This window comes from Dromiciops gliroides, chromosome 1, assembly GCF_019393635.1.
Source record: "Dromiciops gliroides isolate mDroGli1 chromosome 1, mDroGli1.pri, whole genome shotgun sequence".
In the NCBI taxonomy this organism is placed as follows: Eukaryota; Metazoa; Chordata; class Mammalia; order Microbiotheria; family Microbiotheriidae; genus Dromiciops; species Dromiciops gliroides.
This window is the reverse complement of record NC_057861.1, coordinates 16,377,328-16,396,494: the sequence shown is the minus strand read 5'-3', so window position 1 is coordinate 16,396,494 and position 19,167 is coordinate 16,377,328. Positions and strand designations below refer to the sequence as shown.

The window sequence follows — 19,167 nt, the reverse complement described above, 5'->3', positions numbered from 1 at the left end:
TCCGGCGCGGGGCTGCCGCGGAGCGCGGAGAGCGTGCGGACTGCCGGGGCTGGCAGGCTGCGGGCCGCCGCCGCGGGGGCCGGAGCGCCGGCCCGCAGGAGGGGGAGGAGGCATGCGCTGAGCCGTTGGTGGGAGGGAGCCCACGCCCCCTGCCCCGCGGCGGCCTGGGCTCCGGCTCTTCCGCGCCGCTCGGCCCGCGCCTCGCCCGCTCCTCCTCCGCGGGAAAGGTGGCGCGCGGCGGGCCAGGGGGGAGGGGAGAGCCCGGGAGGAGGTCAGAGGTCGCCAGCGGACGGCGGGGGGGGGGGGGGGGAGGGAGGGGCGGGGCCACGCGCACGTGTGCCCCGAGGCTCCTCCGCCTGAGCGCCCAAGGAAGCGGGATTACACCCTGCGAGTGAGAGGTGACGTTTAGAGGTCACAGGTCACCAGCTAACCAACCTGCCCTGGTGGGGAAAGGAGGTTTTGGAAGCCGGGCCGTTTAGTGTCACCAGGGGACCTACCGTGGTGGGGAAAGGAGGTGTTTGTGAGTCCAATAACAGCACCGAGCTGGCCGTTTATGATTACCTTAAACTCCTCTCCTTGTGTTCGCTGGGAGATAGGTGCTATTGGTGTCCTCATTTTGTAGGTGGGGAAGTGACTTACCCAGGGTCACACAGCTAGTAAGTGGCCTAGGCCGACTTTAGATTATGGTATTACTTGACACCAGCCTACTCAAGTCAACAAGCATTCAGGAAAACCTCTCCTGCAAGCCGGACACAGAGGCAAAAGACCACCAGTCCCTCAGGGGCAGCTAGGTGGCGCTGCAGTGGATAAAACACCGGTTCTGGATTCAGGAGGACTTGAGTTCAAATCCGGCCTCAGACACTTGACACTTACTAGCTGTGTGACCCTGGGCAAGTCACTTAACTCTCATTGCCCTGCCAAAATAAAAATAAAAATGATCAAACGAGTAAATAATCCAGTCCCTTCTGTCAAGGAGCTCACAGCCTAGTGGGGGAAAGAACTGTGCAAACAAGGTAGATACAGGATCGAAATCCAACACTTATTCATGCCGCCTACTAACAATAGTGAGCAATTTATAAAGTGTGTTATTTCATTTGATCCTTAAGTGAGGTACCTGCAAAATCGTCCCCATTTTAGAGATGAGGAAAGAAAGGGAAGTTGGGAGAGGTGAGGGGATCTGCTTGGGGTCACACAAATCAAGGGCTTTTAGCCCTCTTTTACAGATGAGGAAACTGAGGCAGAGAGGGATGAAGCAACTTGCCCAGGATCAGAGTGATAGCCATTATCAAAGGCAGGATTGAGATCCTGGTCTAACTGATTTGAAGTCCAACACTTTGATCCACTGTGCCACACCGTAATGCCTAATAATAATAACATACAGTGCTTTTAAGTTTGCAAAGTTCCTTATAATATGCTTGAATATCAGAACCATCCAGGGAGGTAGGTCCCCCTTACATGCTTTGCTTGGTCATAGAATTTAAAGCAGGAAGAGACCTTAGAAAGCATCTAGTAATTGAGAAAGGTGTAAGAGCAAGAGATCTTGGGGGAGTGAGGAGGCTTGAAGGTTATAGGTCACCCCCCGCACCTGAGATAAGGGCAGTGTTGGAAGCATATGCTTGAGGTAAGCTTTCCAACAGGGATCTTTTCATTGTACTTGTATCCCCATTTCCCTGTATGTAGGAGTTGATAAGTAGAAGCATGTTGATTGATTAAATCAGTTTATTACATCACATTAACTAAATCAAATATATCAAATCATAAGATTGAGAGCAGAAAGGGAGCATCTAGTTCATTTACACAAATCAGGTTTGGGGTTGTAACGATTGGAATAACGCCACCTGCTGGATACTTACTGTAGAAGAGTTCTGCCCATGAAGGGAAGGTCTTTGAGGGCAAGACCAGGAGTCAGGAAGTGACGCGGGCTAGTGGGAGGAGGAAGGAAGAGACTGGCGCTCAGGCTCGCTCTTTTTCCTCTGGACTCTGGTGGAGAAGGGAGCTAGAAATGTGCTCTCCCTTTAATAGATAGAAATCTAGGCCTTTTTCTCTCTCTTTACCAAATTCTTATTCTCCTTAATAAATGCTTAAAAGTCTAACTCTTGCTAAAGCTTATAATTTATTGGCGACCACTCATTAGATATTTTAGACAGACTAGCTAGAATTTTAGCCCTTAACAGGGTCAACCTGAGAGGGGAGTGGGAAAGACAAAGAAAGGTCAGAAGTCACCAAGGAACCTAGGGAGAGGGGTGTGGTGGAAACCAGATTCAGAACAGGAAGGGGTCTTAGCATCAAAAATCCTTAGTTTCCTCACCTGTTAAGCAGGTATGGCAATAGCATCCTCCTCCCAGGATTTTTGTGGGGCATAAATCAAATGATACATGTAAAGTGCTTTACATATTTAAGGTATTATATATTATTGTTATATAAAAGTAGATACACCTAAGTTTTATTTACATATGTAATATTCTAATATACTATAGGTCAATTATATTGATATATAATAATATAAAATATTACTTATTCCAAGCTACTCTTATTTGGGGAGCCCTAAGTAAGGCCAAGAGCTAAGGGGGAGTAGATTTGAAGGTCAGAGGTGAACAGATCCTGAGGTGGAAGAAGGGGGATAGTTGAATTGCATGGGGGGGATTTACCAATTTTGGGGATTTAGACTAGGAAGAGACTTTAGAGAATATCTAATCCAGCCCCACCCCTACTCCTGAAGTCATTTCTGAATGGGAAGTGGGTAAGAGCTGGGCTGTGGAGCAGAAGAAGGTAAAGACAGAGGTCAGCAAAGAGCCAGGAAAAGCAAGGTGGGCATGGATGCAAGCCTGGAACCTTCATAAGTCTTTTTTTTTTTTTTCAGAGCAGGAAGCACCCTTAAAGATCACTGGCATCTAGCCCAGTTCTGGGAATGTGAAGGCACTCAATAAATGCTTATTGACTAATCCAGCCCAGTGAGGAGTGAGGTCTGAAGGTCAAAAGACAACAAGGAACCTGGGATAGGGGAAAAATTAGGGTCCAGAAATGCCCAGGTGCCTTCGTGGGTCTAGGTACCTGTCCCAGTTCTGTCCCTCTTGCCCGGAATGCACCCCCTCCTCCCCTCTGTTGCTTAGAATCCTTAGCTTCTTGCAAGGTTCGGCTCCTGTGCTTTTCCTTTGTGTTTTCTCCCACCTCGAATAATCATGAATGTGCTTATCCCTGTACATGTGGCCCCCTCCTCCGGGCAGCATCCTGGAGTGGAAAGAAAGCCCGCCTCACTCAAAGACCTGGGTTGGGGTTCAGATTGTGACAAATGCTGGCTGGAGGACTCTGGGCGAGTGACTTAACTACTCTGTGCTCTCAGCAGCTCTGCAAGAGTGGAGGGGGAGGGTGGTTCTTAACCCTTAATGGATTTCAGGGGGTGGTTTGAACTTAGACAGGAAGACAGCTACATCTTCATCGTCTCTAATCTCCTCTGCCCTGTATTTTATGCATTTAAAAGCATGATTCCGAGAAGGGGCCCATCCCCAGGCTTTGCCAGACTGCCTCCCTGAGGGTCCAGGCCATGAACAAAGTGTTTGAAGACTAGAAACGTGTGCTTTAAGACTAGAAACTGCAGATCTGAATTGTTGGAGGGGCTTTCCTGGCTCCCCAGGCCAGTGAAATCATAGCTATCCGTGTCTTGTACCCCACCCCTCATGTAAACTCCTTGAGGGCAGGGCCGACTTTTTTCATTTTGTCTTTCTCCAGCACTTGATATGGTGCTTTGCACCTGGTAGGCATTAACGTGTGTGTTCCACTATGGATCATGTGACTTTTAGCCAATAGTTTAGATTCTCTGGGTCTCTTCACCTGCAAAAATGAGCACATAGATTCGATTAACCAGCAGTTTGATCCTGTGAGGCTTAAGGCCGATCTCTGTGCTGGCAGGAGTATAGTCAGAGCTAGAAGGGACCTTAAAGAAAGTCCAGTACAGTCTCTTGACTCCCTCTGCCCTCCAGTTTAGGGAAGAGATAGGGAAGGAAGGAAATAAGCATTAATTAAGGCCCTACTATGTGCCAGGCACCAAGCTAAGCCCTTTACAAATAAGAGGAAGATGCTTTCTCAAGAGAGTAAGGAGTGGAGCTAGAACTGCATTCTGGGTCCCCTCCAACGAATCGCATTTTTCCCCCCTTCTACTATATTACATCAGTTGTCACTGATTCTGTTGCCCTCCCTTCCCTTGGGGGTCGTGGAGTAGAAAGAGCCCTACATTTGTAGTCAAAAGCCTGGCATTGAAATCCAGCTCTGAACTTACTACCTAAATGTCAGTTCTAAGTAAGTCATTTCACCTCCCTGGACCTCCCTCCCCCCTTTCCTCAGCAGTAAAAGGAGGTGTTGGGTTAAATGAGCTCTACGGACCCACCGAGCTGTAAATCTCTGATTCAGAAACCTCAGAGGATCACAGAAAGTTAAGAGCTGAAAAGATCATTAGAGATCATCTAATTTAATCAGAAAGAAAGGGCCAGAGAAGTGAAATGACAATGATGATGTAGTAGGACTCGGCCTGTAACCCACATTCTCCAGCCTGGAAGCTGCTTTTTTGTGGGTGGCTTCTGGTGGCCTCCCTCACTCCCTTGGAAAATGTCTGGAACACCCAGAGTTTGTGAGAGATTTGTGATTGAATTGAACAAAAACTCCAGCTTCCAGCCCCAAAGGCCAGGCCCACCTCGTGTTCCGATGGTAGGATCGATTTTACCTTGGAGTGGAAGGATTGTGGGCTGTAGCTCATCCTAACCGATGGCTTGGAGGCCTTTCCCACCATCTGTTTAACCAGGAGAATGAGCCAGGGTTCCCAGGACGGGCACAGAGTTTCATTTTTCATTCATCAAAGTGGCGGCAAGGAGGAGAAGCTGGGGCTGGGATCTTTGGCCAAGCTCCAGTTCATGTGAATTCCCCTCTCAGAGAACCTGCCATCCCTGACTCTGTCGCTCTTCCCTGGAAAAAGAGGTTTGCAAGAAGAAGAGGTTATGACAGCAGGATTTCCATTTCCCCTTTTCATATCTCATATTCGTGCATCCATACAATCCATTCTGCAGCCTGGCATCAAAAAGGAGTTAAAGTTGAGCTGACAACAGGCACTTTTTATATTAAGTACACAGTAAACAGCAAGCTCTCTACATACAAAGGCCAAATACTTCATAAACTCTGCACATCGTTTTGGTTTGCTTCCATCAATCTTCAAAATGCTTGGAAATGAACACAAATAACTTAATTTTACAACTCCATTTCAAAACTGTTATGTTGATGGATATGTTGTGTCCTCAGATTGATTCACACACACACACACACACACACACACACAACTCAGAAGTCAAATCTCTACCGAGTAAAAGGAACACAATTTATAAATTCTTTTGTATTTCAAAAAAACAGGTAAATGAAAGAAATGTTTTAGTTTGGTTTGAATTGATGTATACCTATGACCTTTCTGTCATCAAGTATTTTTCAAAGTTATTTTTCTTAGCCTATGAATGTTTAAGTGACTCACTCCAGAGATGTGCAGTCCTACCTTCCTCTCTCTCTTTTTTAAAATTTTGCTCTTAAAACAAATTTTATTGATGCCTTTTGTTTTTTACAACTCAGTCATTTCTGGGGAGAAAAGCCCCCAAACTGCCTTCCCTGGTTCTTGCAGATTCATGGGAGATCTGCCACCAGGATTTCCCCTGGGCCTAATATGACCGATCTAATTCATCAGAGCTCTGAGTTAAGAGGAAATCTTGTGGGTGACAAAAGGCCCTCATCTTACATGAAGTCTTCCCCAATGAGGCAGAAGTGATTCAAATCCCGCCCACTGAAGTAAAACAGCATGTGTCTTCTATTCTTATCGGCCAGTTGCCTATAATGTAAAATCACTGCCTTTGTTCCATCATTTTCGTACTGCCTTTCTATTTGCTACTCAAGCTTATAAAAATCTATAAGATGGGGATTATGGTGGTGGGGTTTTTTTCCTTCTGTTTCAAACTCTTCATCCTTCAGGACCTGGTCTACACTTTAAAACCTAGAGATACGGAACAAGATAAACACTAGTTATTGATGACAACAAATAAAATGTGGTCACGACAAGAAGGTAACAGCAAACAAGCATTTAGTAAGGACCTTTTTTATGTGTCAGTCCCTGTGCTAAGTCCTGGAAATACAAAGAAAGTCAAAAAGAAAAATGAAAAAGAAAAAACAGTCACATCTCCAAGGAGTCTAATGGGGGCGACAACATACAAGAAGTTGTATGCACAATGAATTGGAGGCAGTCAGTCGAGGGAAGGTGCCAGCACTAAGGAGGATCAGGAAAGTTGTCTTGTAGAAAGTGAGACTTTAGCTGAGAGGAGTAGGAAACCAAGAGATGAGCATGAAAAAGAAGCATAACTCCTGTGCTGTATTGATACTGGTGTAAGAATAAGCCCCATCAACTCACAGGGCAGCTTTAAAATCAGTGGTTTGGATCACAGGATGAAGCATCACTTTGTTTACCCCCCATTTTCCCTTTCTTTAGCATTCTTCCCATTGTTTTGCTTTTTTCTCTTCTAGCTTTTCTAGTTAGAGGAGGCGGTCAAAGACAAATGGGCTCCCAGTCACAGAGCCTCCAAAGTGAATGTGACCTCAGAGGTCATTTGGACCAACCCACACCTGAACCATATGATTAGGGGTCTTCAAGGCTAGAATCATTAACAAAGTTAATGAGGTTAATCAGGTTCTGAAGAAGCCCATTCTGCTACTGGACAGCTCCAAGGGTTACAAGGTTTCTATGAATTAATTCTACCAACAGTCTCAGTTCTGCCCATGGAGGTCATACAAACACAAGTGTAATCTTCTGTGGTGCAGCCCTTCAAATACTTTTTAAAAACCCATTATATTCCTATTGCTTTTTCTCCATCGAGGCAGCTTGGGGTTGCAGTGGGTTGCACATCAGCCCTATAGCCAGAAGTTCTGAGTTCAAATCCAGCCTTACTTATTAGCTCTCTGACCCAGGGGAAATTGCTTAACCTCAACTGTAAAGTAGGGATCATAACAGCACCTACATCCCAGGGTTGTAAGGACCAGAAGATAGTATTTGTAAAGTACTTGGCACAGTGCCTAGCACATAGTGGATGCTTAATGAATACTTCAACCCTTCCAGGCTAAAAATCTGGGACCAATGGCAGGATACATATCAGGACAACTAGAGATGTCCCTAGATGTTTAAGGCATTTGGGGTTAAATGACTTGCCTAGGGTCACACAGCATTAAGTGTCTGAGGTGAGATTTGAACTCAGGTCTTCTCAGCTTCAGGACTAGTGCTCTATCAACTGCACCACCTAGTTGCCCCAGATCAACCACATGAACATTCATTAAGCTACCACTATGTCAGTGTGCTAGGTGCTAGGGATGCAAAGACTGAGGGAAAAGGAAACATTCCTCCTTCTCAAGGAGATTACCTTTCATCAGGTAAAATCACACACATATACTTACATACATAACTTCTGGAAGTCGAGGTTATTTGGGAAGGGAGGGTGGTCTGAACAATTTTAACATGGGTATCCAATGAGGAAGGGCTTTGTGTAGAAGGCCTAGTCACTCATGCCCATCTTTGACTTGAGCAAGTGATTTTTTAAACACAACCTTAAGGCTTTGCTGTTCAGTCGTTTAGTCATGCCCTACTCTTTGTGACTCCATGGACCCTAGCATGGAAGGCTTTACATTTATCCAATTATATTTTGTATTTGTTTTGGCTCAATTTCCAAACTGCCAAGATCTTTTTGGATCCTCCTCTTCTGCCTTTGAGCTAAAACTGCCACTCTCTCCCTTAGCAGAGGACTTCCTCTCAGCAAATTGAGGCCATCCATTGTAAATTCTCTTTCCCCCAATTCTGTACTTCAAATCCACCCAGTGGTACCCACTTCCCAACCCCACTTCTCTCCTTCAGTCTTCACAAAGAGGTGGTCCTTTCTATTGGTACCACTAATGGCATGGTAGCCCGGGGGTTAGGCACACCTGAGTCCAAATCCAGCCTTGGACACTTACTACCTGTATGACCCTGAGCACATCACTTCACCTTTTTTGGAGTGACTATAAAATGGGGACCATCGCAGGACTTCCCTCACAGGATTTGTTGTGAGGATCAAATGAGACAATATTTGTCAAGGGCTTAGCACCGTGCTTAATAAATGCTTGTTCTAGGGGCAGCTAGGTGGCACAGTGGATAAAACACCGGCCCTGGATTCAGGAGGACCTGAGTTCAAATCTGGCCTCAGACACTTGACACATACTAGCTGTATGACCTTGGGCAAGTCACTTAACCCTCATTGCCCTGCAAACCCCCTCCCCCCAAATAAATGCTTGTTCCCCTTTTCTTCTTTCTTTCTCTTACCAAGACCTCTACTTATGCCCTCCATCTGTTTTCTTCCCGTTTCCACAGGGTTCTTGCCCTTTTGATAATTCCTTCTCTCTTTGTAATCTTCAGGGTTGGTTTTTCTAATCTACGGATTCCTTTCCTGCTGTTAAGATGTCCTGATGTCTCCCTACTCCCCAATTTAAAAAAAAAAACTTTCACTTGGTTTCTACAACCCCTCAAACTACATTCCATATTTCTTCTGGCTTTCATTGCCAGACTTTTAGGGAAAAGCTCTCAGCTTTCCTTGATTTGATTGTCACATCCCATTCATTCTTCATCCTCTTCTAATCTGACACCACCACTCAACTGAAACTGCTCTGTCTGAGGTTATCGGTGATCTTGTGATTGATCAATCCAATGGCCTTTTCTCAGTCCTAGTTCTTAATCTCTGCAGCATTTGGCACGTGACTCCCCCATCTCTCCTGGGTACTCTTTCCTCCTTGGGCATTTGTGACACTGCTGACTTCTACCACCTCTCTGACTATTCTCAGTCTCCTTTTCTGGGTTGTGATCCATTTCCCTTCCCCTCATCTTTGCATAGCTACATCCCAGAATTCTTGGCTTTGGGTTCTGGGCCTCCTTCTTTATCTACCATAAGCTTAATTCATTCATTTATCTATGCATTGGACTCTCAAATCTATACATCAACCCCTCATCTCTCTCCTGACAGCTGGCCATGAATCACTACCTGCTTGCTGAACATCTTGACCTAGGTGTCACATAGGCTTCTAATCTGTCCAACATGGAATTCATTATCTTCCCCCTAAAACTTACTGCTCTCACTCTCCTATTTCTGTTGGAGATACCACCATCCTTCTAGTTAACCAGGTAGACAATCTTGGAATTACATACTCTCTTTTCTCTTCCTCACCCTCCCACCACCACCATTTTCTTTCTTTCTTTCTTTCTTTTTTGGTGAGGCAATTGGGGTTAAGTGACTTTCCTAGGGTCACACAGCTAGTAAGTGTTAAGTGTCTGAGGCCGAATTTGAACTCAGGTCCTCCTGACTCCAGGGCCAGTGCTCTATCCACTCTTTTTTTTTTTAATTTTAGTGAGGCAAATTGGGGTTAAGTGACTTGCCCAGGGTCACACAGCTAGTAAGTGTTAAGTGTCTGAGGCCGGATTTGAACTCAGGTACTCCTGACTCCAGGGCCGGTGCTCTATCCACTGTGCCACCTAGCTGCCCCTCACCACCACCATTTTCAATCACATGCCAAGCCCTGTCAATTCTATCTCCACAATATCTCCCCCACCTGTCCCTTTCTCTCCATTCACATGACCACCACCATCATTAATTGGAATTCAATTGGAAATATCTCCACTAGTCTCTTGTTTTGTTTTGTTTGTTTGTTTTTCAGGGCAATGAGGGTTACGTGACTTGCCCAGGGTCACACAGCTAGTAAGTGTCAAGTGTCTGAGGCCAAATTTGAATTCAGGTTCTCCTGAATCCAAGGCCAGTGCTTTATCCACTGCACCACCTAGCTGCCCCCACCCCCCACTAGTCTCTTGTAACATGAACCAGTTGGACAATTATAGTCCCACCATTCATTGAATTTAGAGCTTGAAGGGAGCTCAAAAATTACCTTGTAAAGCCTCATTGTCTTATTGATAAAGAGGCTCAGAAAGACTATAATGACTTGCCTAAATTTATACCAGTTTAAGTAGTGGAAGCTAAGTTTGCCAGTTTACTCACCCCAGATCCAGTTCACTTTACCCAATACCTCCTCTCTACTTGGCCTCAGGGTACCTTGAAAAGAGCACTGAATTTAATTATAAGACTTGGGTTTGAGTCTTGATTCTGCCACTTAACAGCTGGTGTAATTTTGGGCAAATCACTTGACCTCTGCGCTTTAATGTCTTCTGAAAAATGGAGTTAATAATGCTCATGCTACTTACCTCACAAGGTTGTCCAGGAGAAATCCTTTGTAAACCATAGAGAATGACAGAAATTATAATTATAATCCTGGCTTCAGAAGAACAACACACACACACACACACACACACACACACACACACACACCAGGAACCAAGAAAAAGACTATAGTCAGAAAAATGCAAAGGCATCCAGTATCTCTCTACCATAAAAACTTTCATTCACTGTCTTTGGCCAAGAATTAGTAATATCCAAGTAAAAAGCTAGTCAGATTGACATTCTGTTGATCATTTTTACATATCTCTATTATACCTAGTTTTAACATCTTGTTATATGCTAATTCTTTAAAAATAATGATTCATGGGGAAGCTAGGTGGGGCAGTGGATAGAGCACCAGCCCTGGAGTCAGGAGTACCTGGGTTCAAATCCGGCCTCAGACACTTAACACTTACTAGCTGTGTGACCCTGGGCAAGTCACTTAACCCCAATTGCCTCACTAAAAAAAAAAAAAGAGAGAGAGAGAAAATGATTCATGTAATCAATTAAAATTTTTTTTCAAGTAACAATTTAAAAAATTTAATCTGTGCCACTCTTCCGTTAAGCAAATTGAAATTTTAAAAAAAATACCAAATCCCAGGAGGCAGCTAGTTAGCTCAGTGGATAGAGCACTGGCCCTGGATGCAGGAGGACCTGAGTTCAAATCCAACCTCAGTCACTTGACACTTACTAGCTGTATGACCCTGGGCAAGTCACTTAATCCTCATTTCCTCACAAAAACAAAAACAAACCTAAACCCCTCAAAACATACCTAAATGGTCTGGCAAAACAAATTCCAACATTAGCCATATTCAAAAATGTATGTCTCTGGGGCAGCTAGGTGGCTCAGTGGATAGAGCACCGGCCCTGGAGTCAGGAGCACCTGAGTTCAAATCCGGCCTCAGACACTTAACACTTACTAGCTGTGTGACCCTGGGCAAGTCACTTAACCCCAATTGCTTCACTTAAAAAAAAATGTATGTCTCTGCCTTTTTAAGTTTGTCACCTCTCTGTCAGGGGGTGAGTGGTGTGTTTGATCTTCATTCTTTTGGACTCCTGGTTTGTCTTTATATTCGTCAGAATTGTTAAGTTTTTCAAAAAAAATTTTTCTCTACAATGTTGACATCATATAATTAATTCTTCTAGTTCTACTCACTTTTCTTTTGTATCAATGCACAAAGTTCTTGTTTCCTCTGAAATTGTCCATTTCAGCACAATAATATTCTGCTACATTCACATAACATACTTTGTTTTGCCATTTCCCAAAAAGAATCCAACCCCATAGTTTCTAATTTTTGACTACCACAAAGAGCTGCTAGAAATATTTTTATGTAGAAAGATTCTTTTCCTCTTTCTTTGATTTCTGAGCTAAAAGCCTAATGGTGGCAGAGCTGGGTCAAAGGGTAGGCATAGTTTAGTAAATTTCTGGGCATGGTTCTAAATTACACTCCAGAATGACTGGACCAGTTCACAGCTCCACTGTTTTCCCATAGCCCCTATAATATTTTCATTTTTCTCTTCTATTATCTTTTAAGTCCAAAAGGTTAGAGGCCAAACCTCAAAGTTGCTTTACATTTCTCTAATTATTAGTGATTGAGAGCATTTTTTTCGTATGGTTGGTGATAGCTTAGAATTTTTTTTCCTTTGAAAACTGCCTGGTGCTTGCTTTGGCAGTACATATACTAAAACTGGAACAATGCAGAAAAGATTAGTATGGCCCCTGCACAAGGATGACATGCAAATTCGTGTAGTGTTTTATACTTTTCCCTCTTGGGGATTGAGGAGGGAAGGGAGGAAGGGAGAAAAATTTGTAACTCAAAATCTTATAAAAATGAACATTCAAAACTATCTTTACATGTAACTGGAAAAAATAAAATACTATTAAGATTGGGGAAAAGAAAAAAAGGATTTAAAAAAGAAATAATAAAAATTTTTAAAACTGCTCATATCCTTTTACTAACAGGGAAGGACACTTAGTCTTATAAATTTGAATCAGTTCCTTATATATCTTAGAAATGAGGTGTTATCAGAAAAGCTTGTTATGAAAAAATTTCCCTCAGTTTTCACCTGCTTCCCTTCTAGTTTTTACTATATTAGTTTTGTTTGTACAAATTTTTTTAGAAAATTCTCAATAACCAAAATTATACATTTTATTTTATGTGATCCTCTCAGTTGCATGTTCAGTCATGGTATCTTTCCTTTTCTCAGATCCAAAAGATAATTCCATCTTTGCTCTTCTAATCTGTTTATGATGTGACTTTTTATATCTTATGTATCTGCTTGAAGCTTGTCTTGGTATATGGTGTGAGGTGCTGGTCTAAACACCTAGTATCTGTTGGACTGCTGTCCAATTTTCCTAACAGTTTTTGTCAAGATTCATGTATGTTTTAAACAACTTCGTGATAACTGGAATTTGTAATTAACTAGAAATTTGTATAAAGGGCCTATTAAACTTTTTTTCCTTTATTCCTCCATCTCTCCCAACTCCTTCCTTCTTTCTTTCCTTTTCTCACCCATTTCTCCTATAGTGTAAAGAGCTTTAGTCAGTCAATAAGCATTCATTAAGCTGTGCCAACCATTATGCTAAGTGCTGGGGATATATTTACATGCAGAAGGACAATATCTGTCCTCAAGGAGCTTACATTCTAATGAAGGAAGATAACACATGAAAGGGAACTGAACCATGTAGGATGGGGAGAATGGACCCACTAGGAGGGCGCATCAACCCATGAGGCTTAATTTAGAGTAGCTGTTCTTCACTGATTTTGTGTCTTGGATTCCTTTGGCAGTGTGATGAAACTTAGGGACCCCTTTTCACAAAATATTTTTATTGCATAAAATAAAATATATAAGATTACAAAGGAAATGAATTATATTGAAATAAAGTTATCAGCATATTAAGAAGTCCTGATTTAAAATGTTTTCGTACCAGTGGACCCACCAGCAAGTTAAGGGATTTAACTTCCAGGATTTTGCATTTTTTGAAAAGCATCCACTAAGAACATCCAAGGGGCTTGAAAAAACCCCAAATTCATACATTAGTTTCACTTATATAGGCCCAACCAGCAACATTCCTCAGGAGTGGAAGGAATGAAAGTCAAGTCAACAAACATTTACTAAGAGCCTACTATGTGCTAGGCACTGTGCTATGCTGTGAGGATACAAAGAATCCCAATAAATAGTCTTAGCACTCAAAGAGCTCAGTCTAATGGGGGGACTTAGAGGAGACAGTGGCCTCTGGGGAGAAAGGCAGGAAACCATTTCTGCCCCAGCAGGATGAAGGAGTAGTGAGGAAATTTCAATATTTTCTGATCTTTAGGATTCTTAGGGGAAGATGCTTCACTAGAGAGAATGGCTTTCTTGGTCTTGTACCACATATTTTAGACTCTTCAAAGGACTCCAATTAAATTCAGGAGTAAATAAGGAAAGGACAGGTGTAAACAACTGTAGGCATGCTTCTAAATAGCTGACCCTTACTTAGAAGTCGGAAGTGAGTTCGGAGGTCATCTAATTCAACTTAGTGTCCAAATCATGACTGACTACAAGTGGTCATCCCACCTGGGCTTTCCCTTCAAAGGAATCCAACTCTATCTCTTGGCATCATTCTTTTTTTTTTTTTTTTTTTTTTTTTTTTTTTTTTTTTTTTTAGTGAGGTAATTGGGGTTAAGTGACTTGCCCAGGGTCACACAGCTGGTAAGTGTTAAGTGTCTGAGGTCAGATTTGAACTCAGACACTCCTGACTCCAGGGCCGATGCTCTTTCCACTGCGCCACCTAGCTGCCCCTCTTGGCATCATTCTTAGTCTCTAGAGTCTTCAAGGACATGGCATGGACTATAGATAAAGGACATTTTCACCTACCAGAAAGACTTGGAATTGGGGAAATAAGGAAATAGGAAATGAGTAGTATTGGTCAAAACCTGTTGGAAACAGCTTCATGTTTATTTTGATCCTTTCCATGAAGCGTAGATGAAAACATTCCTATCTCCTTGGCTGATTCAACATGATTTTAGACTTATGTATCCTCTTTGGTTGCGGGTTAAAATTTATAGGAAGACCACAATATGTAATAGGAACAATACCTTTTATTTAATAAAGTAAGGTACGTTTAGAAAGCCAGAGAGCCTCTCAAAAAATAATCATTTCTTTGCACACTTCAAGCCAGCTTTGCTTAATGCTGGTCACTGAATTGGTGGCTCTTTGTTTACATTGGGCCTTTTTAAACAATTCATTTGCCCCAAACAGATGCAGAACATCACATTTTCACTTTAGAGCAGAGACTTCATCATGCAAACTCTTAATTAGGATGGATTTACCAATTGTTCAAAGAATTAGCCTTTAGTATTGTTAACAATATGTGTACCAAGCCCTGTCTTCCACAACAAAAAGTGGCGTTTTCAGTTACTGAATGCTTCTTCCTTAGTTTCAGCTTGCAAAGCTTTCCCCATCCCATATTCCTTTCGAGTTGTATATAAACTGAAATGAATGTAAATTGGACCAACATACAAACTTGTTTAAATCTACAGAGACTTTCCCCCTTTAAAAAAATCAAAATGTTAAGAACACAGATTGTTTGTTTTTAGAAACGATAATATTGTATCATTGTAACATTGTAACAAATGATACTTAAAAATCATTTAGTGTGAAATTGCGGATTAATCCCATAGGGACTGGGTATTAACACTAGTCCAGCCCCTTTGGAGCATACAGATGGTGAATCTGAAATTTACAATAGGAACAATCACTGATTACATGCATGGATGTAACGGACAAAAAGACTTTCAGAACTAAAGCATGGAAAATACAGTGGAGGTCCTAGTGCCTGACTTGTTCAGAATGCTCAGCTTTTAAAAATACCCATGTTTTATTCATCGTGCAAAAATGAAATTGTAATAGCCGACAAGGATATATGTGTGTGAAAGTCTATTTCCATTGATTAAATTTCAATTCCTATTTATTCCTTTTTAGATCTGTATTTAAAAACACTGAAGAGTAATGACTCTGGTGGTGGAAATTTGGCAGATGTAAGGAGCAGCCAACTCATTACTAAAACTAATAACTGCTGTTCGTTAATTCATTAAGGAAAAAGTTGTCATTCTCTACGTGGGCTCAGGTCGTTCACTTCATAAGAAATTAATCTTTGCTGGAAATGAAAACTTTGACTGAGATTTTTAAAGCTGTCATTCCACTCAAGACACCAGTTTATGTATTTGTGAAGGTACTGACATTTAAGATAAAAATACCCATCACATTTGTATGTATGATTACTGGAGAAACTTCTACTGACATCTCCTAAGCTCATGTCGATTATGACTCATTTGACATTAGTGACTAGCAAACACAGAATATCTTTCTCAAAACTCTAAAAAAAGCATGTTAAAGATAATGTTTGTTTTATGCCATAGATCATTTAAAAAATAAAACCAAATTCTGTGCTTAACCATTTCCTTTTATATCACAATATCCCCAAAGTTAAAGGATTCTTATGCAACTTCTATACAAATAATCAAATGAACTTTCCTCATTGCTTATTTGCAGATAAAATGCTTGAGAAACTTGGAGAATTATCCAGTTCAGGGGGAAAATTGTTTTACAAGCTCAGTTAGTTTCCTGTGAACTTAGAATTGAATACAGTTCTCCCAGATCCTTTGACCAAAATATTTGTATCCAAATGAATTGTGTTATTTGATCCCCAAATGTTTTTTTCTCATCCTACATCATAATCATTATTTAACATATAACGAGAGAGAGAGAATGTTTCACATGATATTTTTTGTCTTATTCTCCAAACAGTATAAGAAACCAGGCTCCTCTTTTTTGAATTTATTAGGGCAACTTCCTGAGTGGTTTTAAGAGGCAAAGTCTTGGGAGGAAGGACTTATTGTGAGCTTCTCAGAATTGTTTGAGAACATGGTCCCTTTTTAAAACCCTGCCTCTCAAACTCTGGCATTTGAATAATGTCTTTTTTTTTCCACTGAGGCAATTGGGGTTAAGTGACTTGCCCAGGGTCACACAGCTAATAAGTGTTTTTTAAATTTTATTTATTTATTTTTTTAGTGAGGCAATGGGAGTTAAGTGACTTGCCCAGGGTCACACAGCTAGTAAGTGTTAAGTGTCTGAGGCCGGATTTGAACTCAGGTCCTCCTGAATCCAGGGCCGGTGCTCTATCCACTGCACCACCTAGCTGCCCCTGAATAACGTCTTATTCAGGTTTGTCCTTGGAGTCGTTGTTATTAATTATGATGATGATGATGTCATCACTAAGGTTGAGAATCACAGATTTTTTTCCTGAGAAAATACTTTGTTCCCAACTGCAGCAAATCCAGGTTTGACATTTTTAGAAAGGCATCAAAGACAGAAGAAGCCCTTCAGACACCAAACCAAAAAAACAGAAGACAGTCACTGCCTTCAAGGAACTCACATTCTTTTTTTTTGGTGGGTCAGTCAGGGTTAAGTGACTTGCCCAGGGTCATACAGTTAGTAAGTGTAAAGTGTCTGAGGCCGGATTTGAACTCAGGTCCTCCTGAATCTAGGGCCGGTGCTCTATCCATTGTGCCACCTAGCTACCCTCCTAGAAGCTCACGTTCTAATAGGGGACACTATGCAAACTACTTTGTACAAACTATTGGGGAGAAATAAATTGGAAATTAGCCATGGAAGGGTGGCACTAGAATGTGGAGGCGTTGGAAAAGGCTTCCTGTAGAAGGCGGGATGTTGGTTGGAACTTGAGGGAAGCCTGGAGGCTGAGATGGGGAGGGAAGAGCATCCCAGGAATGGGGGGGCAGCAAAGAAAATGCCCGGATTGGACAGTCAGAGGGTCTTAGTGGAGACTTTTATCGCTGGATAAAGGAGTACGGGGAAGGGAGGGGCACATGGGGTGTCCATGGAGGACCAGCACTTGTGTTGGGAGGGCTGCTCATCCACCTTTGGTGTTCACCTGCCCCCAACCCTCCCCTGCAGCTCCCAGAAGCTGCTGCATGTGCAGCCAGACTGAGGCAAAACCCCCTCCGCAAACAGGCGAGACCAGGCTGAGGGTAATCAGTATGTGTGTGTGTGTTGGGGGTCGTCTGCCCCAAACGTGTGGAGATGCCTCCCCTCAGAATGGGCAGATGAGAGCAACTTGTTCCGGGCTGGGGAGGCTTAGAGACTGGTCAGACACAGAAGACACCAAGGTCATCTTGGGCCATTGCTGGTCATCCTGACCTTTTGTTCTGCTACTGGCCTGCAGCGGCTCTGGAAAAGAGTGAGGCTGATGAGCTTGTGCAGCTCTGCCTCACTAACTCCAATTCACAGCGAATCAAGACTCTTTGAAAGAAGGTTGGCAACAGGTGCATGTGTAGATTTATATTTTACTAGTATCTATTTGTGCATGTATGTGTATTTATATATCTATCTATATCTGCCTATCTACCTACCTATTTATATTTATTCATCCATCCGTTTATGTATCTATGTATGGATCTATCTGTCTGCCTGTGTATCTTTGTATGTATTTATCCATCCATCCATCCATCCATCCATCTGTCTGTCTATGTATGTATGTATGTATGTATATATGTATGTATGTATCTATCTATCTATCTACCTACCTACCTAGGTTCCTACTGTCCTATCCCAGTGGATCTGGGCTCTTATTTTAGGAATATTCGCTCTAATGATGTAAGTCACAGTCTATCTATGCCTGTTCATAAAGTTCCAATCTTGTTAATGTTCTCTCATAAATTTACCACAGGACATCCACTCAGCATGTTGGGGGTCCTTCTTGGAATTCTGTTGCTCTTGTATGCCTTCCAAAGGAGCATCAGTGGTTCCTCAGTCTTATTGAGTGACCAGCCCGTTTTTCTTTCTTTCTCTGGTAGCATCATTTACTACTTCTCCTTTGTATCTCTTCATTTTAATGTTTTAAAGCCAATCACTTTTCTTTTTCTTTTCTTTTATTTGTGATTTTCACTAAGCTTACTTTATGTAATGACTTACTTAGCACCTCAAATTTACTCATTCCTTTCTTTTGCCTTCCTATATCAAATCAATCATTCAAAGGTCATTTATTAAGCATCTACAGTATGCCAGGCATTGGTGATAGGAATACACAAGGACAAATATAAAACAGGGTCGTGACCTCAAGGCACTTACATTGTATTGAGAGAATCTACCTTTGAGAAGATTAAAAATATATGCAAAGTAAATACAAGGTAATTGGAGAGGGAACAAGGAGGAGACACTAACAGCTATAAAGATCAGGAAAAATCTCCCATAATGGATGCTAAGAGATAGAGGTAAGGAGGGAGTGCATTCTTTGTTTGGGAAACGGCCTGAACAAAGAGAGAAAGGAGATGTACTGTCATATGACAGGCACCAAATCCAGTTGATTTTTCCTTTACAGTGTCTCATATCTATCTCTTCATATTCCTGCTACCATTAGTTAGTAAGTCAACCATCATTTACTAAGTCTCTACTGGGGCCAGGCACTGTGCTAAATAAGCACTGATACAAAGAAAAGCTGTGGGAGCTCACGGTCTAATGGAGGAGACAGCATGCAAACATTTATGTACAGAGTGCAGGTACACATTCCTATTTATCTGAACACCTGTGTATACACAGACATTAAATCTACCTAGTTTATCTCCCACCACACACACACACACACACACACACACACACACACACGTGCACACACACCTTCCCCCTCTCCCTTACAACAACAGCAACAACAAAACAATGTGCTATGACTTTAGCCTAGCCCAGTGCCTGGGAGGTGCTAGACTAGACCTCAGGGACCATCTCTGATTTCCCTAGTATTTCCTGAAACCTGGTTCTCCAATGCAGTGTCTCAGGGGTCTGTGCTTGGGCCCCTGCACTCCAATGATCTACTAAGTGA

General features: G+C 42.3%; 1 non-coding gene across 1 annotated transcript; it reads left to right on the top strand.

The window, feature by feature from the left end:
- Positions 1-11,950: 11,950 nt before the first annotated feature.
- LOC122737579 lies at positions 11,951-12,057 on the top strand. The gene has a single exon (XR_006354404.1). It is a non-coding gene; the product is annotated as a U6 spliceosomal RNA (small nuclear RNA).
- The last annotated feature ends 7,110 nt before the right edge of the window (positions 12,058-19,167 follow it).